The sequence below is a fragment of the Sebastes umbrosus genome, chromosome 5, assembly GCF_015220745.1.
Source record: "Sebastes umbrosus isolate fSebUmb1 chromosome 5, fSebUmb1.pri, whole genome shotgun sequence".
NCBI lineage: Eukaryota > Metazoa > Chordata > Actinopteri > Perciformes > Sebastidae > Sebastes > Sebastes umbrosus.
The window spans coordinates 31,689,229-31,715,864 of NC_051273.1; the positions used below are offsets into that span (position 1 = coordinate 31,689,229).

The 26,636-nt window shown below is 39.4% G+C and overlaps 1 long non-coding RNA gene across 1 annotated transcript in view; it reads right to left on the reverse strand.

The window, feature by feature from the left end:
• Window positions 1–635: 635 nt before the first annotated feature.
• LOC119489040 overlaps window positions 636–26,636 on the reverse strand; it is a 138,672-nt gene continuing 112,671 nt past the window's right edge. The window contains exon 3 of the long non-coding RNA XR_005207082.1: window positions 636–1,752. This is a non-coding gene — a long non-coding RNA (uncharacterized LOC119489040). The remainder of the gene's footprint in view (window positions 1,753–26,636) is intronic.

Sequence of the window (26,636 nt, forward strand, 5' to 3'; positions counted from 1 at the left end):
GGATATTTTACTCCGCTAAAAAGGCGGCGGGCTTAGAACATTGTCGCTAAAAGTTGCAGATTGATGGATGGATATCATGATAATATTGGCTGAAATTGGTTGGTGCTAGCTTATGTAAGCACTAGGGATGCACCGATCCGACTTTTTCAGTCCCGATAGCGATACGTGGGCTTTAGGTATCGGCCGATACCGAGTACCGATCCGATACCAGTGTTTAATTAATAAGCTGAATGCTTCACTGTGTGGAAGTGACTGGGATCAGTCTGTTATGTGTAAGGAAACATCATGCTTCACTTAAACATCGCTTTCCTAACTTTGTAAAACAAAATGTAACAAATAAATTCATAGATATAAATTTACTGAATTGATATTTATTATTAAAATAATAAATCAAACCATAAATACACCAGCAACTTGAATAACAATATTCAAAATGATCAGGAATTACAATTCAAGTGTAAACCCTTTTAATGCAGCAACAAATTGCTCAAAACTTAAACAGGAAATAAAATTCTAGTATATAATGTATCTAGTATATAAACATAGATATGAATTGAATAGATCGGTCCCATTGTCACTGATACAGCTATTTAAGTCAGTATTGGCCAGATATCCGATCCAGTATCGGTGCATCCCTAGTAAGCACACGTCATATTTTGTTTTACAGGAAAAAAAGATGATTGGATTTTAATATAATAACAATAATTTATTTATCTATTTATTTGCTTATATTGTTAAATAGGTGCACAATATGAACGGGGTTGTAATCTAAAAGGGTTATAAAGACATTTTTCATTTCATCTCAACTTTAACATTTAATAAGCAAAGAAAAAATAGCCTTGTTTTCATCCTTTTGGCCTATTTCAGATATTTAAATTGTTTAGTGAGCTTAAGAATTAGGAAAAAGGAACACTTCAATTTGTTCAATTTAATCTAAACAAAAATCACATTCACCAAAATTGGAGATACATGATTTTTGCTGGACAATGACAGTATGTAATTATCATACATTTTGTGAAGTATTAAAAGTACTGTACAGACAAAAATCCCCCTGTCAGTGTTATAGAATGAAACTTTATATTATTGGATTCTTATAACTGATGTGTAATCAGCATGTTAATGTTGTAGCTGGTTGAGGTGAAACTAACTCTAACAATTTTACAGTTTAATTTACAACAATACATTATATTTTATAAAAACCTTTAATAATCTGACAGATAAATGAAGTGGAATAGGTAAGTACAACATGTCCATTGTAGAAATGTAAGTATAAGCAGCATCAAATGGAAATATTCTACTTGAATAAATAACACTGCACCACTGATTAAAAGACATGCTGCGGCTGGATTTCTTTAATGTATTTTTTTTTAAATGCTATGAGCATCACTAAATGATTGTGTTATAGTGTAGGATGAAATCCCAGTGATCACAAATAAAACCCAAACTGTGTGTATGGATGGCTAAATATCACTACAGGTAAGTGAGAAGTTATGGTATTGTAATTTCACCGAACCAGACCTTTAATAAATGTCTTGGATTTATATTTTTTTGTAATTATGAGCCAACCTCCACACCTTGTTCTCTGGCACCATGCCCTCCTATCCTCCTCCTCTAGGATCCCCCACTCAGAGAGCCCTGTCTGGCAGATTTGTGCCTTTCTTGTGCTCCTTTCACAGAGCAGAGAATGCGGCTGAAAGGCAGGGCAGGCTTCCTCGCTGCCCCGGGACCAGTCCAAATTGTAATCCTATTCCTCTGTTTATCAAAAAGAGGGAGAGAGCAGAGAGAGGGAGGCATTGAGCTGACAGCTTGATTGTGATGCTCCTGTCTGATAACTCAGCTAACCTTATCCATCTATTTCACCTCAACCTTGCAGCCATGTCCCCAACCCCCTTCCACCTGCTTCATCCTCCACCCTGTGAGAGCTGCACACACACACACACACACACACACACAGGCTTATACCTTGCACACACACTCTCTCTCTCTCTGTCTCTCTTTTTCTCTCTCTCGTTCCCGGTAATACACACACACAAATAATCACTGCACACCTCTGACCCCTTTATCGAGTGTCGGTGTTAATCCTCATCTCTCTGCTCAATGCAGAGCACAATCACAGAGACCCGCAGGACCTGCAGTTAGCGCTGTGGTTAAGTAGCCCACGGTAAAGAAGTCTGTGATAAAGGTGGCACAAAGGGTCAGTAGCTGCTAGGAGCACGGGCCCGAGCCCATGACTGGCCATGGCCTTGAGACGGGACAAAGAGGCGGGGTGCGGAGGACGTGCAGGGCAATGGAGGGATTGGAGAGGAAGTGGAGGACAAAGAGAGGATGTGCACGGCCGGGGTTAGGCTAATATACTGGGGTAAGATGCCAGCATGTATGTTCATAGAAAGCTAGTCCGTCTTTCAAGTTGTTTATTAAAAACTCCACCGTGCTGAATGTATTAAAGCGAGGGTTTTCACAGCCTGACACTGCAGGCCCCTGACACTTTTCTTTTCGCCTATATATACAGTGGCACTAGGGCCGGCTCGAGCGTTGTTGGTGCCCAAGGCAAAATTCGGATTTAGAGCCCCCCCCCCATCCCTCTAAAATTGTTAAGCCAACAATATCAAGGACCATGTGTTTATTTATTAGGGCTGGGATGATACACATATCTCCCGATTCGATACTATCACAATACTTGGATGCTGATTCGATATGTATTGCGATTTTTAAGTATTGCAATTTGATATTACGGTTTATTTTTTGACAATAGACCATAGGAAAATGTTGAATCATACACTTCTAGGGACTTTACTTTGGAAAATATCTAAATTAATACAGTAAAAATGACCAATACATGCAAAATAATTTTTTTTCCAGCAACCCAAAAATCAAAGAATAAAGACATTTCCCTGACAAATTAGTGGGATTTTCTTTTTAATTTATAATGAACATGTAATGTTTTATACTTTCTGGTGAATACAATATAATCAATCTTATTTCCATATATGTATTTTGTATATAGTTCCGTTTGTTAACACCTTATTTTGAAAACCAGACGTAATAACACGTGTATACTTCCTCTAACTCCAAGTCCGTCTCTAACTCTCCCGTCAGCTCCGTTCTCTTTATACATCCATGGTCAGCTCCAGGCAGTTTGAATGCATTTAACATAAATGGGTTTAATATATGGGTGCTCTACAGTTATAGCGTCGGCCGATTTAACCACGGAGATGAGAGCGAGGGCTGGCTTGACTTTATTATTATTTTTTACAGTTTTTCTCAATTGCTTTGGCTCATTTTTTTTAAACAGTCTTAACATTCTCTTAACGGTAAGTGCAATTGTCACAACTGTTTGATGGGACATCACAACTCTGTTGCATGTCTGCAAAAGGTAGTAACTCACCCAAAACACTTCATTCATGCTTCAAAACCAGTTATTGTGTCAGTAAATTGTCCAACGCCACCAAAATGAAAAGTTGTTTTGTCATCATGTGAGCTGTACTGGTCAAAATGTTGAGATGTTTTTTCACCATGACAGTCAACCCTGGAAATGTTTCTTATATACTAATCTCTGTTTCGTTCTACTTTTTTGTTGACACTGACTGCTTACTGTAATATACCAGAATGTCAGGTCTGTCCAGCTGAGCTGTTTAGACTCCCATTTAAACAGTAGGTCAAAGTTTACTGGGAAAAGTCAATACTGTAGTAGCTAAGCACTTTGTACACAGTAAATGTATTTGTGTAGCAGTGTGTAACATGTATTATAAATAAAAAATTCTCCTTTGAGCTTTCATGTAAAGTCATATACAGTGAACACTGATTGGTGGACGACCTGCTCTACCTTCTGATCAACAGTCGCCCCGAAAAAGTACCTTAAAAGGGAGATTTGTCAAGTATCTAATACGCTTATCAACATGGGAGTGGACAAATATGCTGCTTAATGCAAATGTGTATATATTTATTATTGGGAATTAATTAACAACACAAAACAATGACAAATATTGTCCAGAAACCCTCACAGGTACTGCATTCAGCATAAAAAATATGCTCAAATCATAACATTGCAAACTGCAGCCCAACAGGCAACAACAGATGTCAGTGTGTAAGTGTGCTGACTTGACTATGACTTGCCCCAAACTGCATGTGATTATCATAAAGTGGGCATGTCTGTAAAGGGGAGACTCGTGGGTACCCATAGAACCCATTTTCATTCACATAATTTGAGGTCAGAGGTCAAGGGACCCCTTGCCATTTTGTCCTTGTAAAAATTTAGCGCAAGTTTGGAGCGTTATTTAGCCTCCTTCATGACAAGCTAGTATGACATGGTTGGTACCAATGAATTTCTTAGGTTTTGATGATGCCAGTATCTTCACTCTATTTAAGAAAATGTAAGCCCCACTGAATTTTAAAATAAATGTATCATGTGTTCAGATGAGTTATGACTCTGAGAAGGAGTGTAATTTTTAACGCAAATTGCAGCAATCAGGCAAAAATAATTGTCTCCATGAGCTAAACTGCGTACCGTAAGCAGGCTAAACTACAATAACTAACTTGCAGAATGCACCTGTCCTTTTCACCTCATGCAGTATCTTTGTGTCTCTTTCTGTGCCCCCGCTTCATCGCTCCCACCCAAGGAGGCACGCCTCGCAGCTTGAAAACCTCTGCATTTAAAGGTTAGAATCCCATATAGTGTGATGAACTATCATGCACATTAGTCAGCCTGGCAGCCGTCACATGTCAGCTAACTTAACAGATGTTTTGCAATTAATATCATCTAATTACTGTATAATGAAAAATTACACACTTCCCGTTAAATTAGAGCTTCCGGAGGATTTTTACGTTGATGGACTGTGGAGTGTTGATAAGTAACATATTTAAATCGAAGCCATTTGCGGGTTTTATGTTAACATCCTGCGACTGTGATTCGGCAAATCAATCAAACGGCGGCGCAGGTATAGCTTTAATGATATCCTCCTATGTTCAGAAAACATTCATCTTCTGCTCATTCCGCCGCCGCCGCCCGCTCCGAGAATTGTCCTTGGGACACCCATATGACACATGACGACATGCGCCCAGCCAACACAGAGACGCGGGCGGACTCACATATACAAACACGCATGCACACACATATCGCATATAGACGGACAGACACACACACACTCTAGACAGCTTCACTGTCAGAGATAAATGATGCCTGACACCGTGGCCTGGAGAAATGGGCTGACTGAGCAGCAGTGAGATGAAGATACTTCTCACAAAGGTTCCCTGAGCCAAACAAGTAGTGTCCCTGGGAAACCTGGGCGCTGACTTCTGTAGCTCGAGGGCCACGTGTCAGTCAAAGCATCCTCCAAACAACCACTTTGAAAGCTGACGAACTTTATCACCCAGACACAAACTTGTAGATTGACAACTTAATGGCAGGGTGTGTTCAGCCCATTCTAATAGAGTTCTAATAGAGACACGAAGGAGACGGCGGCCTTCATTCAAACACAAATCAGGAATTATTTCACATTAATAGACTTATTATCGCACGTCTGTGATATTCATGAATATTTTTTTTATTAGATTTAATTGCCGGAGCCTTTTGATTCTCCTGTTGACAAAGACTGATGTGAGTTCAAGACGATACAGAGCACTTTTAATGTGATGTCTGTCTTTTGTGCTGAGAAACAATAGCAGCTGTAGCTCAGGGGCTTTCTCGGTGTTGTGGGAGCCCCAGACGCAGACAGGAAGGGAAGACTATACACAATGTTCAGAGACCCCTTTAGGACGATTGGATCAGTCAGTCAGAGAGCCCCTCCGCGGGCCCCGGGGTCAGAGGCCACGCCAGTCAAACAAGACACAACAGAGGCCCCCCCGTCTCTATACGTGCGAGGTGATTGTGTAAAAATGCACGCAGTAGAACTATTAAAAACTGTTGTATGAGCTTTATCACACGATGAAATAGGACACAATGAAAAAAAGAAAGAAAGAAAGAAAAGAATAAAATGTAAAACCGCTCCGAGTGCCTCCTTCTAAAAATATCTACGGAGGGAGGGAGGATGGAAAAAAAAAAAAGAGAGTGTGAAAAATAGAAAAAGGAAACAGGCCTTTTACAACTTTAAAGAGAAAGAGGCTGCGGAGTGAACGGGAGAAAATATTTACTCAGGGAATTAGTTCAGGATCATTGTGTGCGTGCAGGGCTTTAGTTCCCTGGCTCCATTTCAAGGCCCAAGTGGCTCAACTGGAGCTCCCTCCAGGGCAGGCCTAATTATCACAGGGCTAGGGCCATTAAAATGCTTAACTAACCTCGTTTCTCCAAAACGCACAGATTAACGCCAGCCTCCAGCAAAGTGTCGGGAATAACCCCGCTGCCTAATACCCTCTTTGATTTTTTTTTTTTTTCTCTAGTGTGGAGAGGCGAGGCAGAGGACTGGTGTGGTAATAGTTATGGATGGATAAGAATACTGAAAGTTACGGTCCTATCAACCCGTCCTTTCACTGGAAATGCTGCACAGGCTGCAGGAGGCAGATGAGGCAGCACAGGCAGTACTGAAGAGTAGACGGTGTACCACCTGTCTGTGAACGTCTGAATGTCCATCGCAAATACAGTAATGCAGAGTAAATACTGCACGACAATCAAGCAGGTTTTGGGCCTGATTCCCTGCTCCAGACAATGGTCAAAAAAGCTTAGATTTTTGGAAGGTTCTAAAGATTGTGGTGGTGGTGTACTGCAAGCGAGTTTCGAGACTCTATTGAGAAATCTGATGCACAAATTTATGTCGTCTAAATGATTCTCCAAACACCATTATCATGCTACGGTCAAATCCTTGTTTTAGTGTTATACAATACCAGTCATCCCTGTGGAAACATTGCTATAACTGTCTTTAAAAAAAAAAAAATGTTTTTAAAAATCTATTTAAATGTACGTATTGTTGATTGTGTTATATGTTTTTTTTAAATGGACTACGAGTCTGTCAATAAAGATTAACTAACTATTATCTTACCAGATATTCCTGTGGTGTGAGGTATGTTAAGAGTAGGGCTTGCGGTATTTAATTGTGATTAATTGCATGATTGTCCATAGTTAATTGCGATTAATAGCAAATTAATCACACATTTTTCATCTGTTCAAGTCTTTACTACTCTTATCAACATGGGAGTGGGCAAATATTCTTGCTGTATATATTTGGTGTATATATTTATTATTAGAAATCAATTAACGACACAAAACAACGAAACCCTCACAGGTACTGTGTTTAGCATAAAAAAATATGCTCAAATCATAACATGGCAAACTCAAGCCCAACAGGCAACAACAGCTGTCATATGATGCTATGCGATTGTAAATATTAAACGCGTTTAATATTTACGATCGGATATCCTGTTGTGTGTGGGGAACCCGAGGACAGCCGATGGATCCAGCTGCTCAATAGAAAGAAGTAAAAGAAAGCAACGATGGAGTCATGATGTGTATAGAAGCTCTTTAAAACCATTGACCTCTAGCTACTTCCCTATTACTCTTATGAAACACTTTTCTGCCATTTTCATCCATTGTACTGATCGTACAGTTATCTATACGGAGTCTAAGGATTGAACTGTGCACGAATACTTAAAGAAGACATCTGAAGGAATCAAACCTGTTCAGCCAGAGTAACAACTTCCATAGGCGTTTTGACTTGTCAAAGCAGGTAAACCGCAGGTGTAATTAATCACATTAACAATGGCGCCGTTCTATTTAAGTGCCCCATAACGCCGTGGCACTGAGTCAACATGCATAGAGTCACACCTGGAAGTGGAAGAGAAAGATTAATCTGTACATCTGTGAAATATTTTGCTCTTGAAGCTTGGTGGCGTAGGGACTGCTCACGGAGCAAGTGGCAGTTACTGTAGTTGGCAAGCTAACCGCTAACACACTAGCCAGCTAGGACATGGTAGCACTAGTCAGCCACAATAACGCCCTAAAAGGTCATTTACTCCCTTTGCCCTTTTGTTCTCAAGATTTTAGACCATTTCATCCAATAAAAAGTTTTTTTGAAGAGGGAAAATATTTATCCCCAAGCTGAGACAGGACAATAGCTGAACACAGTTTCTACATAATATATACTGTATGTACCACTGACTGTCTGCAAACCATTCCTCTTTTGTGGAGTTGTTTATACTCCAACAGATGAGGGTTAAAGCTACTACAAGAACCTTTCATTTTGTCTTGAGTTTGGCGGTCCCTGTGGACAAAAGCGGTAGTGTTTCCGAGCACCAGACTCCCTTTAGAAAACCTCTCATTTTACTGCAGCAGGGTCTGACGGTCTGCCCCGTGCAGTCCTGGTTCTGGTTCTCCCGTGCCTCCCTTCCCTCCAGCGGGCCCAGCAATACGGCCTGGGCCTCCAGCAGCGTGGTGTCAGTGATGGCTCCCAGCGGGGCCCGGCGGAGCAGTGAGGTGAAGCTCATCAGCTGCAGGTTGGAGGAGGAGCCGTTGCTGCTGGGCGCGGAGCTCTCCAACACCTGTCAGAGCTCCGACTGCAGGTCGAAGGCGGCAGCAGAGCCGGATCTGTCTGTGGCGGGCTGGTCGCTGCCGGAGGCCCTGCTGTGAGTCTGAGCTGAAGGAGTTTCTTGTGAACCTGCGTGCCAGGGAATCGGACCCGATGACAGGCACTGAGAATAATTATATAGAAATAACCAATATTCTCGCTGACGGTCTTGTTTGCTTATGTAGGTCATATAGAGGCTTTCAGAATTAAAGGTGCAGTGTGTAGGATCTGGCGGCATCTAGCAATGAGGCTGCAGATTGCAACCAGTGTTGGAAATTAGCACCAGTCACTAGCCAAATGCTGGTAAAATAGGCAAGTGGCTGCTAGATTTGCTTCACTCACCAGCCAAAAAAAACATTGTAATCTATGGAGTGGTTGGTAGATTACAAAATGCACAAACAGACAAAAAAGTTAATTTCCAACACTGCAACCAACTGAAACTTCTTCCGTGTACCAAACGTGTAGGAGAACTATGGTGGCCAATGCAAAATCGTGAAAATGGGAATGGCCCCATCTAGATCCAGTGTTTGGTTTGTCTGCTCTGGGCTACTGTAGAAACATGGCGGCCGGCTCCGTGAAGAGGACCTGCTCGGTATGTAGATATAAACGGTTCATTCTAAGGTATCGAAAACACAATGATTTTTTATTTTCAGGTTATTATACACTAAAGAAAACTAGATAATTGCATGTGAAAGCTGACAGCTGAAATTAATCGCAATGCATTGCTGATAATACAGAAATCTTAAAGCACAAATGCGGAATAGACCTCTAGAAAGTAGTAGTTGGATGGAATGAAACTTTAAAACTCGAATTCATTAGACAAAGTAGAATTTGGGTAGAATGAACTTTTATTTTGAAACACTAGGTCCATCACTAGTTTCCCTTTGCTGTACAGCATTCACACAATAATAAATATTATTTTCCATTTCTGCCAATAGATCTGCATAATTTTTACACACTGTTCCTTTAAGTCTGGGTTTTATACTCAAAATAGGTCTGATGCCGCTGTGCTTCGGTGTGAAAGGTTAAACACTGGTTTCTAAAATAACTACAGGATTACAATAAGGAACAGTGAGACTGCTAGGTATTACATTTTTTAAAACAGAAACTCAATTTCTTGCAAAATAACATATGACCATGGCAAAGAGTTTATTTCTGCTTTTTGCTGTTTCATTAGTCAGATTTTACAGAGATCCTACACAAAGAGTGAGGCGGTTTGTGTCAGGTGATAATAAAACTAAAAGTACGAAAAAAATGTACTTCTCAACTGAAATTAAAGATTTTCCAGAGATAGCTCACATTCAAATCTCTCCTGTTGACTTTGATCAACTGTCTCCTGCTGCTTCAAATAAAGCAGCAATACAGATATCAGTGATGGCTGAATATATCTACTCTTTACTTTAATCGCAAACTGCAAGAAGACACAAACCTTTTTAGACTCTGTGCATTCATTCGCAATACAAGTCAATGCATAAAATAAAGACACAGACAAAAGAGCCGCTAGGAATTATGGGCCTCTAAAGGAGATGTGATAATGATAAGCCCATCTTTAACCTGTAAAACCTTGTAAAATAATAAGACCTTCCGTTGTCTTTAAAATACTCCCAGCAAACCAGAAAAGAGCCACCGTAAATGCACGTTTATATATACGTCTTAACAAATCTGTTCAGCGCACAATATTCAAAATCAGTGCATGTATTGAACCGGAAACAAGGTCATTTGTATGCAGTGCGCTATATAATGAATATAATTAATCTTGGCAATAAGACCCCACGCCTATACAGATGCCGATCATGTTTTAGCACAGCTCTAAATGAATTTGTTGTGCTACCCACTTTGTCTTTCAGGCATTGAGACGACATGAATGAAGTGTCTGATAGCAGGATCACGGTCTTTGTTCAGGATAACACGAGGATTCATTGGTTCATTTAAACAACTGTCTAAAAATCAGTGCAATACAGCATGATTATTTTTCAAAAAGCGTTTTTTTATTCTTGTTTAAATAAGCAGGGTCTCTTGATCTTAAGGAAATCAAATTAAACTCGAATCCAATCTGGATGACTGGAACGATGTGGTTTATCCTTACATCCCAATTCAAGCGCAACATGCTTGTGAAGTGTTTTGCAAGTGTTAACCCATTGCTCTCTTTTCTATTACCTTATCATTCCAGCTTTGTTTTGCATGGAGGTGCACATTTTCTGATTTATTGCTATTTATTGTGCTATTGAAATCACTGAATATTATCAACGTACAGCACAACCAGATTTAATTTGCGGGTTGCCAGGTTCTGCACTGTACAAAATTTGAATTCACATTATAAATGGCAACTTATTAACGTGGTCTCATCCTTTTTTTTACTCTCTTACAGGTGCTCCTCCGTGGAACCGCTTGATCTTAACATTCAGGCATTTTTTTTAATCTTTCATCTCCAATTATATCACACTATTCATCATTCTATCAAAGTATTATTTGTATAAACACAATGACAGGTGGCGGCTCCCTTCGGGGAACCATCACACTCTCGCAATTGTGATGCATTGAGTCGACAGTTTGAGAAAACATTGCTGATGTAATTGGGAAGCAGATGCTAACTGGTAGCAAAGGAAACTGGGACTGACTTTCATTTCATCTGACTCAACCCAAGCACTGTGAGAGAGCCTTATGTCACTGAGATTAATATTAGCAGCTTATGCCGTTGATACAATTGCAATGTCCCATCTCAATCATAGCATACTATATATTAATATGCTAAATGCTTATTTACACTTTGACTTAAACTACGAGATCTATAAGGGCATGAATGTCACTCTTTCCCTGACATCAGAGATTCAGTGTTACATAATCAAATGACAATGAGGGGTCAGAATCTGCAGCTCTGCTCAGCTTTAGCATAGACTGTAGAAAAGAAGTGGACGTAGTCACCGTGACATCAACCATTGGTTTGTGAACTGCCAATTTGAAGCCTTTGGCCATCGCCATCTTGGTTATTTGCAACCAGAAGTAACAGGAGAGGGTGGAGCTAAGTACAACCGAATGCTGAATTAGACATTTTTCGGCGACCAAAAAGGTTATAATTAACTTTCATGAACTGAAAACACACTGTGAAAGGGTTAAAGTTGTAAGACAAAAACACGGACAACTCCCAGACCGGACAACGCAATTACAAGGTAGCAACGCCCTAAAGCATCCCATGCTTTATGGTCTATTTGACTCTAAATGGGGACCATAATTTACTAGATGAACATCATGCTGTATTGAAGAAGACTTGAAACTAGCGATTGAGACCATAAACTCATTTTTACAATGTTTACTGAGGTTATAAATCAAGTGAGCAGTACGCTCATTTTCTTAGACTTCTATACAATCAGACTTCTTTTTGCAACCGGAGGAGTCACCCCCTGCTGACTGTTAGGAAGAATACAAGTATAAGGCATTTCTGCATTGGCTTCACTTTTCAGACCCGGAGGTCCCACTGAGCTTTACGGGGCCTTATAGTGAGTCTCAGCTGATTGTTTTGCTGTCCGGCCTACAACTATACTGTTCTGATTCACTCTCATAGCTCTCATAGCGTCATTTTTAGTTGCAGTAGGCAGCTGTTCTCCGAGAAAAATCTCACTATACACTACCTGCTCAGAACCAAAGGACAGACATACACATTTAGCGACAAGGAGTTGGTAGAGACAAAACTTAAACTAGAGTGAATAGAGATCAACAGGGAGGTTCCGGAAGTGAATTGATTAATATTCTGTATATCAGATTTGATTATTAGCCATATTGTCATAGCCATCCAAGGTAGACGCCTCACGAGCTACGAGATTGTGAAACGATGGTATATGATCCTATAGAAGCCACGAGTTTGTATGATATCAACCTTGTTTTAAGAAAACCATGTTTTATTCACGATGACATGGAGGAGTACTACACTACCCACAATCCTAAGTGTAACAGCGACGTTTCTGATTGGTGGAGCTCACTGTTACCAGTGAACCGTTAGTGAGGGTACGTGCTCATACGTGCTGCTCCGCGGTCTGCGCCCGGATTTCAAACCGGAACCAACATGGCGACTCGTTTGGAAGTTTTCTCATATAGTACAAAAATAGTTCACCAAAATGTGTTTCTGAAAACTGATTTATGGTGAGAAATAAGGCATGCAGCTACTGCATCTGTCTTCATTTTAGATCAACAGTTGGTTTAAAAGTTTTTGGGGAGTTTCCAGAGGTGGCCAGTCGCCATTCGCAATGGATTATGGGATGAGAAGTTCCTTCAATCTTAAAATAATGATGTACATAGTGTTGTATCTTTGCCTTTTTTCTGTTTTCCAGTTTTGTTTTTAGTCCAGATCAAATGTTTTATGGTCACGATTCATCTCGTAACTGGTTGGCTTTATTCAATGCTTAAAACTCTTTATATAAAGATTTTCTGAAACGTCAGTGGAGTAAATGAATGTGAATTTCACGATGGGTTGGTTGAGGTTAGGCATTGACCTCAACTGGTTAGGGTCAGGATAGCCCACTGGTCCCCATAGGACTTGAACAAATCGGGTTACCGGTACCTCTGCGTTCCAATCCTATAGCGCTTGAATGCAAAGCTTCCGTGACAACTAGCTCACCTGAGCTAGCTACAAGGGGAATGCCATTAGTGTTTACATCTTGCGCAGTCACGAGCACGAGCAGTAGATGCACGCTTCTTTCGCTAGATACGGTTGGCAGATGTAGTTTTGTAGGAAGATAATAGTTCCTACATGAAACTGCTCACAATAAGGTCTGTGGATTATCTTGAGTAATTAGGTCATGATTTCTGGATAGTTTTTTAAAATGTATTCTTTTGGCGCTTTGAGCACCACAAGCCGAGTGCCCTCTAATTCCATTATATTGGAGAGAAGGCAGACATCTTTACGGCCGGTGTCTCCAACACTCAGCAACTCACACCAAAACAATCTAGATTGATAAATAGCACTACAGGTAAGAGGAAAAATATGGAATTTTTTGATGTTGGGGTGAACTGTCCCTTTAAAGTCTAAAAAACTAAAAGTACAAAATGTACTTGTATGCATGTTCATTCATGTTGTAAATGTTACTTCAGATTAAATGCATCTTCAGGCGATGCTGTAATGCACTAAATGTTGTGAGATGAATATTCCTTCCATGCTTCTACGGATCATTATTTGTCTTTTTTGCTTGTTGTCATTTACTATAAAGTCTGTTTGCAATTGATGTCCTGTAGTCTTTCTGTCTCCTCTCCTTTTCTGCCCTTTTATCAATTTCATAGACTCACAGCCCTTTGTGCCTCTCACCTACATTACAGTAACGCTAACACAACGCTGGGATCCGAGCAAAATGCAGCTCTGTTCGGCTGAATCAAAGAAGCATGAGCATTGCTAATTATTTTAGTTATTCCACAAATAATCCTTTTAGTCACTTTTTGCCTCGGAAAACGGGAGAAAAATGCAGTTATAAATAAATAAAAACCCCAACTAAATAGAGAGTGATTTGAATGCGGTGTCAGGGGAGATGTAGTGCAAAGGCGCGATAATAGCTAAGCTAGCTTATAACATCTTTGTTTTCACTGAGCACTGTGCTGTGGTCTCTGGGGCCACATGAGGATTTTTGGCAAAGCCGTTCTTCTCAAGGTCCACACTTTGCAAACACTCAAGGAGGCTTCTCTGTGCTATCAGTGAATCAGGATCCACTTACACTCTCGTAGTATCTGAGGTGGAGGAGGCTACTCGTATTCAATGACTTCCCCCATGGACACGCGCTACTGTATCTAACACTTTGGGGAAGGCTAAACGAAAAACAATGACGCCAAATAGTAGTCTTTTTAGGGAGATTAGTTCCACATTTTAAGGCCTTGAATGGAGCTCTGCATCCTGGATATTATTCTGCTCCGCGAGCAAACAACACTCGCCGCTAAGACACTGAGAATTTATTGTGGTTTCTCACATCCACAGTGAATTTATTGTTGTTTCTCAGAAATTCCATTCTGCCTCCGTTTTGACAGAAATAAATGACTTTGGGACCTTGAAGGTTTAATTTGAAATAGCACGTGTCTTGCAGTCAAGACGCCGGAGTGAAACAATTGCTTTTCAGCTGGTAACCAGACATGGCGGAGGAGGAGGAGAAGTCAGGCATAATATTTATCTCCCTGCCCCTGGAGATGTGGCACACTCGTCCAATTCATCCACGTCTCCATCAGAGAAGAATGAAAGCGTGGCCACAAGAAAAAAAGAAAAAAAGAGTCCTTTTCATTACAGCAACATGGATCATTTATCTTGTTGAGTTTGCTCCATCACATGTCATCGATTACGAGACTTTCTTGAAACAGAAGATCACCAGAGTTCAGGTCTCATGTAGGAAGGTCTAACACAACAACTCATCATCCGAAATGTGGAAAGGACAGCTGTGATTCTTTGCTGAGTTCACATAGCAAAAATATTTTATATATATTTATATATATATATACAGTAAATATACGTATATATATAGTATATACTGTATATAAGATTAACATAAATATTAGGGCTGTCAAAGTTAACGCAAAGTCGATTTAACGCCGCTAATTTCTTTAACGCATTAACACAACTTGCAATTTTTAGGTTGTAGCGGGCTCAGTTTTAATGCTAGAGTGAAGATACTGGCATCACATAAAACTATAAAAACCTAAGGAATCCATTGGTACCAGCCATGTCATACTAGCTTGTCAAGAAAGGAGGCTAAATAATGCTCCAAACTTGTGCTAAATTTTAGCGAGGAAAAACTGCCATGGCCATTTTCAAAGGGGTCCCTTGACCTCTGACCTCAAGATATGTGAATTAAAATGGGTTCTATGGGTACCCACGAGTCTCCCCTTTACAGACATGATAACTGACTTTATGATAATCACATGCAGTTTGGGGCAAGTCATAGTCAAGTCAGCACACTGACACACTGACAGCTGTTGATGATTGTTGGGCTGCAGTTTGCCATGTTATGATTTGAGCATATTTTTATGCTAAATGCAGTACCTGTGAGGGTTTCTGGACAATATGTGTCATTGTTTTGTGTTGTTAATTGATTTCCAATAATAAATATATACATACATTTGCTTAAAGCAAGCATATATGTCCACTCCCATGTTAATAAGAGTATTAAATACTTGACAAATCTCCCTTTAAGGTACATTTTGAACCGATGAAAAATGTGCGAATAGTTTGTGATTAAGCACGATTAACTATTTTTATCGATTGACAGCCCTTAAATATATTCTCATTTTTGAAAAAGTGTGTAGGTCATATCTGAGGATAGATCACCAACTGGTCAAAGGGTAGGGGTGTAAATCACGTTTCATCACGATATTTGCTGTTATCCCAAAGTCTGACACGATACGATTTTCATTTGATTAAATCTAGAGGCCTGCAATCGATATGACATGATATCATATGCCCATTTAACACGATCAGTTACATTTATATTAACTCACGAAAAGCAGCAAAAATATGATTTGACAAGTTTATTACTGGTCTCTATAGGAAGGAGGTGCATTTGGACAGAAATGGTGACACAGACGTGCCATGGGAATTTCATCGATATATATATCGATCCAGATCGATTGTATCGTTACATTCCCAAGCAAAGGGGCCCAAAAAGCCCACTCAATATAGATAGGATGTACGTAATTTGACTCATTGTATATTTCTTTAAACATTCGCACCACTAAAGTAATATTTGCACTTCAGTATCACACACATCTGGGAGAAGAGAAAAGTATTTTAATCTGAAAAGCTCCTCTGGTTTCCTGCAGAAACCTTTCTCTGGACTCTCCTACAGCCAATATGAGCTCAGCCTTGACTGTAATTTCATCCTCAATTCAAACACATAACCTTTGTGATGCTGCAGCACTGGCTGTCCCCTCCTATTGAATGACTGTTATTATTAAACATTATCTAACAGCTGATAAGATTCACCTCAGCACAGATCTGTTAAAACACAGCGAGGCCTAACATCTGAGATGGATTGGATGTGTCACTGCTCACTGTTCATCCTGTTGATCATCCTGTCCACACGAGGGGTCGGGCGGTAAACAGATCACGCTGGAACAACACCGAGACATTCAGAGTCTACAGATGCTCCGTGATTAATTAACTGTATTTTGTTTTGCCACTGCATTCAAGCTAATGCTTAGTGTATAGAAAATGGATACAAATGCTGAGAAATACCCAAACACGGGTCACTGCGAGCATGTGAACTTGAGGTTCACTGTCCTTGTGTACATTGTCTACAATGTATTCAATCATACAGAAATGCAAAAATAATAATTATGTAGACCGATATTATTGACTGGTTCTTCTGTGGCTGAGAGCTAACTTGCATGGAGAAGGGAAATAGTCTAAAAAAGGATAAAACTCAAGCAGCATTTGTAGGGTTAATATAACAAATGAAATGGTAAATGGACTTGCATTTATATACAGCGCCTTTCTAGTCATCCGACCACTCAAAGTGCTTTACACTACATGTCAGCATTCACCCATTCACACACACACACACATTCATACACTGATGGCCTCTGCCATTAGATTACACCATAAGGATCTAATCTAAATACTCATTCACACACCAATGGTACAGCCTTCAGGAGCAAAGTGTCTTGCTCAAGGACACTTTGACATGTGGATTAGAGGAGCCGGGGATCAAACCCCCAACCTTCCGATTGGTGGGCGATTCGCTCTACCTCTGAGCCACAGCCGCCCCCAATTGTAAGTCCAACATGTTTTGGCTTTTGGTCTTCACCATAGTCACCAAAAAAACATTAAAATAATTAATCAATCATACTCATAAAGCCAATGGGGCAATCACATATGGATCATCAGGCTGTTCTCATACACCATTTGTAGCTATACTTACGAAAAGTAATGCACCATAATTTGTATATAATCCACGTAATTAATTTGATGTAGTATGGACAGCGATAAAGTCTGCATAGGAAGGAGGTCGGGGTGGATGGGTGCTTCTAAAAACGCTTCACCCAGGAGAACGCTGTTAGTGTCCCGTGTGAAACCCAGAAGTCAACATTGACTTATTTGTCACGTAATTTCCGTACTTAAAGGAACAGTGTATAGCATTTAGGGGGATCTATTGTCTGAAATGGAATATAGTAATAATAAGTATGTTTTCTTGAGGGTATAATCACCTGAAAATAAGAATAGTTGTGTTTACGTTAGCTTAGAATGAGTCGTTTATATCTACATAGGGAGCGGGTCCTCTTCACGTAGTCCATCATCTACAGTAGCCCAGAACGGATAAACCAAACACTGGCTCTAAACAGGGCCATTCACGTATTCGCATCAGCCACCGTAGTTCTCCTACACGCTTGGCACGCGGGAGAATTTTCAGTTGGTTGCAATCTGCAACCTCACAATTAGATGCCACCAAATCCTACCTAAACCTAACCAAGCAGTTTTGTTGCCTAAACACTGCAAAGGCTTGCACAGGTGCACTGATTGGCGCTTGTCGTGTTGAAAAATCATCATGGCCGGTTTAGAGGGGTCCCTTGACCTCTGACCTCAAGATATGTGAATGTAAATGGGTTCTATGGGTACCCACGAGTCTCCCCTTTACAGACATGCCCACTTTATGATAATCACATGCAGTTTGGGGCAAGTCATAGTCAAGTCAGCACACTGACACACTGACAGCTGTTGTTGCCTGTTGGGCTGCAGTTTGCCATGTTATGATTTGAGCATATTTTTTATGCTAAATACAGTACCTGTGAGGGTTTCTGGACAATATTTGTCATTGTTTTGTGTTGTGAATTGATTTCCAATAATAAATATATAAATGCATTTGCATAAAGCAGCATATTTGCCCACTCCCATGTTGATAAGAGTATTAGATACTTGACAAATCTCCCTTTAAAGGTACATTTAAAAAAAATGTGTGAATCATTTGCGATTAATCATGATTAAATATTTTAATTGATTGACAGCCCTAAAAATAACTTTGTGTAAGATATCATACCAAACGTTATATAAGGATACATTACGATCATCTATGTATGAATGTCTATTTTTCTTTCATGCTAATCCTATATAAATGCTACTACAAGTGTTGCTGAAGTTTTTAACCTCTTCAAGCTATGAGCTATCTTGACACTTGGGTGGTGTGCATCACCTGTTTACAGCTGCTCCACAATAAAAGCCTCCTTGACATATTATATACTTTAGTTTCTTTCATAAAGCAATGTCAAGTTAAAGCTTTTGGTAGCATGTTTTCCAATGAAAAGAAACATTCTTTTTTTTTATCTCTAAGGTGTCCGAATAACAATATATGTGATATTTGCTGTTTGTCAAACTGGCCGTTCCTCATTTTTACATATTTTAATTGGACTAACTAACCACCCGCTTGTGTATAAGCGTTTTATTGCTTCGTGTTACCAACTTTCACATTTGAGAGCACTGTTGAGAGTGAAAAGCTCAGCTGTCCATCTCAGCCTGTTTAGTATTCTGCCCATGAAACGGTTTAAACCTCATCCCCTATCCATCTATCTACCAAAAGATATGAGATAACTTTTTTTTTCTTCTCAACAGATGATATTAAGTGCCTCCTATTATCTCAGTAGGTCTGTATCATATTAGAATCTGCAATCGCAGGTCAGAAAGTATACGGCGCTCTTGTCTCGGCCGGTGCTGCAGAATTACTTTCCTGCACACAATGGCTGAATGGGTTGAGGCTTTGTCATTTAAACTGCATAAAGAGGCCAGAAATTGATTTTTATTGTAGATCTTCATATCTAATAAAGCTCTGAGGATCTCCTTTCTTCATTGTCTGAATGGCCAGTGAATGCTTTCAATCTTCTTCTCTGTTTCATGCATAAAAGTGGTAGCCGGAATGATAGGAGAAGAAAGAGAGGGAGGGGTGCTGCCATGCAAGTGAAAGGCATCCCTTCTCTTTTTCTGCTCTCCTTGGAAACTAGACCTGGGGAGGACGACAGAGGTGAAGGAGCTGAGGGTAATTGAAAAGTGAAATGTTTTTTCCCTTCCTCTTTAGAAAGAATGTGTCTTTTTCAAAGAGAAAACATAACCAGGACTCACTTCTGCTAAAGAAATCCCCTCTAGGAGCATCCACAGCACAGAAAGTCTACAAAGATATCAAACCTCTTTCATTGGAGGTTGGAAAAGATTTGGGCTTATTTTCTCATTACTGCAGTTTACATGAACAATAATAAATCTGCCGGTTGCATGGAAAATGTGGTTAATTTTTGACAAATGCAAGCCTTCTTTCTACTATAAGCTGTACCCTTGATAGGAAAAGATGTGTTCATACTGTCTACATGTAGAAGAGGAAGAAGGTTGCTTTAACTGTGTAATGTAATGCAGCCAATAACTCGAAAATGTTGGCATTGTACGTTTCTGCAAACCACAAATACGTTAAATGTGGATGTTTTTGCATTCGGTCTGAGTAGGTGACGTAATACAACAAGCGACAACGCAGAGCGAGTGACGCAGTATATCGAGCGACCGTTATTGGAAGTTACGGTATGAAAGTTACGTGGTACAATAACGAGTATAACAAGCACAAAAGTCCACAAAGGGCGGGTGGGAGAGGTGTCTCACATAACGGGGTTCCTTTACGTAACATTGTTTTTCACGTAACATTTTTTTAACGTAACATTTGTGTTAGGCATCGTTGTTTTTTACGCAACATTGTTTTTTACATAACATTGTTTTTTATGTAACAGTTTTTATGTAGCATTGTTTTTTACATAACATTGTTTTTTACGCAACATTGTTTTTTACGCAACATTGTTTTTTACGCAACATTGTTTTATACATAACATCGTTTTTTACGTAACGTTGTTTTTTACATAATGTTGTTTTTTACATAATGTTGTTTTTTTATGTAACGTTTTTTTAAGTGACGCTTTTTTTATGTAATATTGTTTTACACAACATTACGCAAGAAAGTCCGCTACGTCTGGGTCCACTGGTCTGCGTGTTATCCGTGTTTTCGTCTTACAACTTTAACCCTTTCACATTGTCTTTTATGTTCACGAAAGTTAATTATATTTGTTACATTTTGTTTTACAAAGTCTTATTCAGCGTTCGGTTGTACTTAGCTCCACCCTCTCAAATCAGTTCTGGTTCCAAAAAAAAAACGTCATGGCAACAGCCAAAATCCCTTACTGTTTTTATATATTGCACCATGGCCCCAGGGGCACTATATTTCGTTCCTGCTTTTTGCATAACCTGCGGGGAGAGGAATGACAATAAACTTGAACTTGATATGCAGTTTATTTGGGATGGTGAGTGCGCAGCAGTTCAGTGTAAGCCTTTATTATGAGATAATGAAATGCATGAAATCAAGGCAGAAGTGTAATTACTCCAAAAGCACACAAGGATTTGTTGCATTGCACAAAAACTGAATTTCATGTTTGACTTGACTCAACAAATCTGTAAGTTATGAAACAAAAACTGCCCCCTGTTGCTCGTGTGATAAAGCAGATTAACTTTGCCCGCCTTTGGTGCAACATTGTAGAATACCATTTGCAAAATGCATAAGAAATCATTTTGTTGACTTGAGTTTATTTCTAAAAATGAACATAACCTGTCAAATTAATGACTCTGCCTGTGGGAAATATAATAAGTGAAATAAAATGCTCTGATCTGAATATGATTTGAATGAAAAATGAAGGGCGCACATGCCCACTGTTCATCCCAGTGCTGTTCCAAACAAATCACTCTCTGCTCGCTTGTTTAAACTGAATGTTATGCAAATGCACACCTCACCTAACTCGCAGGGCTGCACACTCCTCCCTCGTTTTTCTCATTTTAGGTGATCGCAAATATGTAAACAAAATTTGTTTTCATGCATTTGAATATGATTAATTATCACAGAGTAATCCAGCAGCACTTGTAAAGACTTTTCAGACGAGATTAGGAATTTCAAAGTGACAACCATGATAGATGGGAGCATTCTGTAAGTCGTAGATTAAAGGTCACAGCGATGAACCGAAAGAACTCACAAGGCACCGTTTAAGTTGAGGCAGATGCAATCAAAGCCGCGCGGCAAATAGACGAGCGCCTCAAACAGGCAAAATGATTATGGAAATGGGTATCTGCACACAACTAAACATATGGCAGCGCCTAATGCCATATAACACTAGGGGCTGGGTTTAATCAAACTTCACCAATTAAAAATACAAATGATATGCAAACATCTGAAAGTCTGAAGAGAAAATGAGGAGGATTGTTATTAATGATAGGGAAGGAATCTATCTCCACTAATTCTCTGAATGCTTCCTCCACTGCTCTCCTTTCTACAGATAAGACTGATCGTCATCACTGAATACTTTTAACAAGCGCTGCTTCAACAAACATGCCAAGTGGAAAAAAATGGCACCATGTCAAAAACACTTATGGATTACATTACATAGGGAATTTACAGCAGCATGGATTTATTAGCATAAAAATACTAAGCTATATTCTCATTTTTGAAGAAGTTTGTAGGTTATATCTGAGGGTAGATCACCGACCGGGCAAAGGGGCCCAAAAAGTCCAAACAATCTGGACTGGATGTACATAATTTGACTCATTGTGTATTTGTTTAAACATTTGCACCACTAAAGTACAACATCAACAGAGACATTACTTTGTGGCCCCGATATTGTAGAGTAGTGGTTCCAAACTGATTTTGTCCACATGAAGGATGTTACCAGAACCGATACCAAGTCGATGCCAAAATTCTGAAAACGTGACGGTACTCGTTTTTCTACAGTACCGTGACTAACGGTATTTGGGATGTAGTAAACTCACTATTGATGCGTTTCCCTGCTACATTGCAGGGAGAGAAAAAAAAAAATCGGCAGGACGAGAGTTAGTTAACGTTAGCTGTTAGCTCCATGCAGGACTGATGCTGCTTACCGGCTGCTAACAGCTAACATTGACTAGCTCTCGTCCTGCCGATTTCAACATGGGATGTGGCATTATGATGCCTTCAGGCTCTATTTAGTAAAAATGAGCAAAAGAAAATTCTAACGTAAATTCTAACGGGCAGCTGTGTCTCAGATGTAGAGCAGGTTGTCCACCAATCGGAAGGTCGGTGGTTCGATCACCGGCTGCTCCGGTTACATGTCGATGTGTCCTTGAGCAAAATACTTAACCCCAAATTGCTCCCGAAGGCATAGCCATCAGTGTGTGAATGAGTATTTAGATTAGATCCTGATGGGCAAAGTTGGCACCTTGTATGGCAGCCTCTGCCATTAGTGTATGAATGTGTGTGTGAATGGGTGAATGCTGACATGTAGTGTAAAGTGCTATGAGTGGTCGGAAGACTAGAAAAGCGCTATATAAATGCAAGTCCATTTACCATTCCATTTAACGTTATCACGATGTGTTCAAATGTAATCTTGTAAAATGTCGTTTTTGCGAGAAACTTGAATAAATCCAGATGTTTGAAGGAGATGTTTTCACATCAATATAAAATAGATGATAGAGAGGGAATTATGGCCTGTTTAACTTCCTAACAAAAAACAGTATGCAAACGGTAATAAAGGAGTGGATGTCGAAGAACATGGGATTTATTGTTTTACTCGTTTTTTTACTGTGGTATGGAATTAGTATCGAGAATTATAGAATTTCATTAGTATTGGTATCAACTACTAAATTTCTGGTATCGTGACATCCCTAGTCCACATCCTCAGATCAAGTAACCTCCATTGACACCACCAGTCATGTTCTATATGTGTTCATATACAGTATATGGATGTCATTTAACAGTAGAAATTACGTAAAAATTGAATTATTTCATACAAGGCATAGTCATTCTGGAATCGTCCATGCTTAGGCTTGGTCTCTTTCGGATTTTCTTCAAAAGGTTGGATTGGGTTTGCAGTGGTAGTATTTATCCATTACTTTTGGCTGACAGCTATTTTATCCATTTCAGCCCCTCTGCTTAGTTGCTAACTAGTTTTATTACTCCGTCTCACAGTTGTGATACTCACGTTCAGTATTTTCCTAAATAAAGTTGTTGGGGCAAGGTGGCATTATCCCAGTTCTGTAGGACTGCAACTAAAGATTATGACTATATTAGTCTGCAGATTATTTTCTTTATTAATTAATCATTTCATTTTACAAAACGTCAGAAAAGAGTGAATGTCCATTAAAGCTAAACCATGATGAACTGGGGGTTATGAACCCAACAGGGACATAATTAATGGAGTCAATTAACGACAGTAAAGTGTACAGAGAAGAAAAATGCCCATTACAATTCACCCAAGCTCAAGTTAACATATTCAAATTGGTTGTCTGGTCTAACCAACAGTCAGAAACCTTAAAGACATTGAGTGTATCAGAGATGATGAATATTCATATTTGAGAAGCTAGAACCGGAGAGTTATGGGCTTAGCTGCTTCAAAATATAAATGATAAATCAGTTATCACAATTGTTGCCGATTACGTTTCTATCAAATAATCGAATAATAGAATTATCTTTTCTGCTCTAAAGAATAATGAAGCTACCAATACATTTTTGAAATCTTTGTTTTCTTATTTATTTATGGTTTATTTGGTAGGGACAGATACAAAACACACAGATAACTGAAAACAGCTATCCGATGCAAAGTATCATAGTGTTTATAGCGAATGCTAATTTGCAACACCCGTCCCTAAACGGGCTTTTATTAAACTGGGAGAGTAGAACAGTGAAGTAAAAAAAAAAAAAAAAAAGGTTTTGACAGGATACAGCGAGATGCAACAAAACACATGAATACATTACATTTAAAACTTAGACATGACAGATTTGTTGCTGAATTAACCAGGATTTGGTAGCTCTCTTAAAAGTGATGAGGTTAGCAGCAACTTTCAAGTGATCAGGTATATATTGAGTTCCAGGACTCTTTGTTCCTTTCACAGAAAAGCCTGAGGACGAGATGTTTTGCAGAATAGAACCTTACAATTGCCACTTGAAGCTGCTTTGGTCTTGAAAATGATCTAATGGTACTTTTGTTTATTTGATTAGAAGAGGATGACAATTGTTTTGCCATCCTTGATATGCAACACACCGATTAATCAATCATGGCCATAATGTAGGAGTATACCCTGTGTGTGTGTGATGACCTCAAGGGCAGAGAGGAAACATTCTGATGCTCGTATTCATACGCTGATCTGCATATCAGGCCACTGGGGGTGGGGGGGCTGCTTCTAAAAGCAGCGCCCCAGTGTGGCTGGAGGAGACATCAGAGGTGCCGTCACTAACACAGAGGAAGCACTGCAGCTCAGTAAAGCACACTGGAATTCACCAGTGTCAGCAGCTCAGAGTCGAGAAACCGAGGAAAATCCAGAGTTAATGACATCAAATGACAAAACATCGTTGTGCATGCATGTGCTAACTTTAATAAAACTTATTTTAAACAATTAGCAAACTATTTTGAAAGTTAACAAGTTTAAGAGGAGGCAAAGGGAAAGGAAAGTTGCTAAGTGAGGTTTGAATGGTGCATTTAGTGTGCAGGTGGCTTCCTGTTTATACACTATACCTTATATTTGCCCCCATAAATGTGCAAGATTCCAATAAACATTTAAACAGGAGTCGATATTGCTGCTTCTTAAGGGAAACCGTTGCCTGCGACACAGTGTGTCAGCATGGAGTCATGGGTATTTGTGAAGAATTTGGATTCCTTAATGACATGCGACTTGATTCAGGTGTCTGCCTCCATATCTGCACTGATGTCAGTATTACTCCAGCAGCCGCACGCACACACACACACACACACACATGCAGTATCGAGCTCAATCATCCCTCCCTGAATGAACAGTGTTGTTATTCCATCAGCTGGTACAGTGTGTATACAAACCAAATCCATTTAAAATCCTGCAATACTTTCACAAAAATATAGACCCACAGTATATAGTATTGCATTTGCTTTATGGTCACACAGGTTAAGTGAATGTAGGTGTATATATATGGCTGGAAAAATGCATTACCTCTTGATCAAATCTTCCTGAATATTTTTTGGGGCTTTCTCTGCACATTTATGAAGCAAACAGGAAGTGGAAATCAGCCGTCAGCAACATGTAAATCATCAAATTTAAAACAAAAACTTTTTACAAAACATTTTTATTAGGGCTGTCAAACAATTAAAATATTCAATCGCGATTAATCACACGACTGTCCATAGTTAATTGCGATTAATCGCAAATTAATTGCACATCTTTTTATCCGTTCAAAATGTATCTTGAAGGGATATTTGTCAAGTACTTAATGCTATTGTCAATATGGGAGTACAAATGTTTGTATATATTTATTATTGGAAATTATGTAACAATACAAAACAATGACAAATATTGTCAAGAAACCCTCATTTAGCATGAAAATATGCTCAAATCATAACATGGCAAACTGCAGCCCAACAGGCAACAACAGCTGTCAGTGTGTCAGTGTGCTGACTTGACTATGACTTGCCCCAAACTGCATGTGATTATCATAAAGTGGGCATGTCTGTAAAGGGGAGACTCGTGGGTACCCATAGAACCTATTTACATTCACATATCTTGAGGTCAGAGGTCAAGGGACCCCTTCGAAAATGGCCATGCCAGTTTTTCCTCGCTAAAATACAGCGCAAGTTTGGAGTGTTATTTAATCTCCTTTGCGACAAGCTAGTATGACATGGTTGGTACCAATGGGGTTCTTAGGTTTTGTAGTTTAATATGATGCCAGTATCTTCACTCTAGCTTTAATACTGAGCCCGCTACGAGTTAAAAATTGCAAGTTGGTTTAATGCGTTAAAGAAATTAGTGGCATTAAAACCAATTTGTGTTAACGCGCTATTATCAGGTTAACTTTGACAGCCCTGCTTCAGATATGACGGACAGTCGACGTCTGATTTCATACATATCGGAATAACATCAGCTCATCTTTTATATATTTGGATTGAATTGAGCAACTATTGCAGAGCAAAGACTATTCAGTGGCAACTCATTCATTGACAATAGCAATAACTGCTGTAGAAATATTTAGGTTTTTTTTGGAATTGCTTAATTTTACAACTTCTAATGTTGCTTTTTTAGTGGCTATGCGAAAAATACTGACTCATTAACACATTAAGATTTAGATTTGAGAATAGCCACATTTTTTATACACATTTAGTTATTACATGGCCACATATGAGATGTCACAAGCA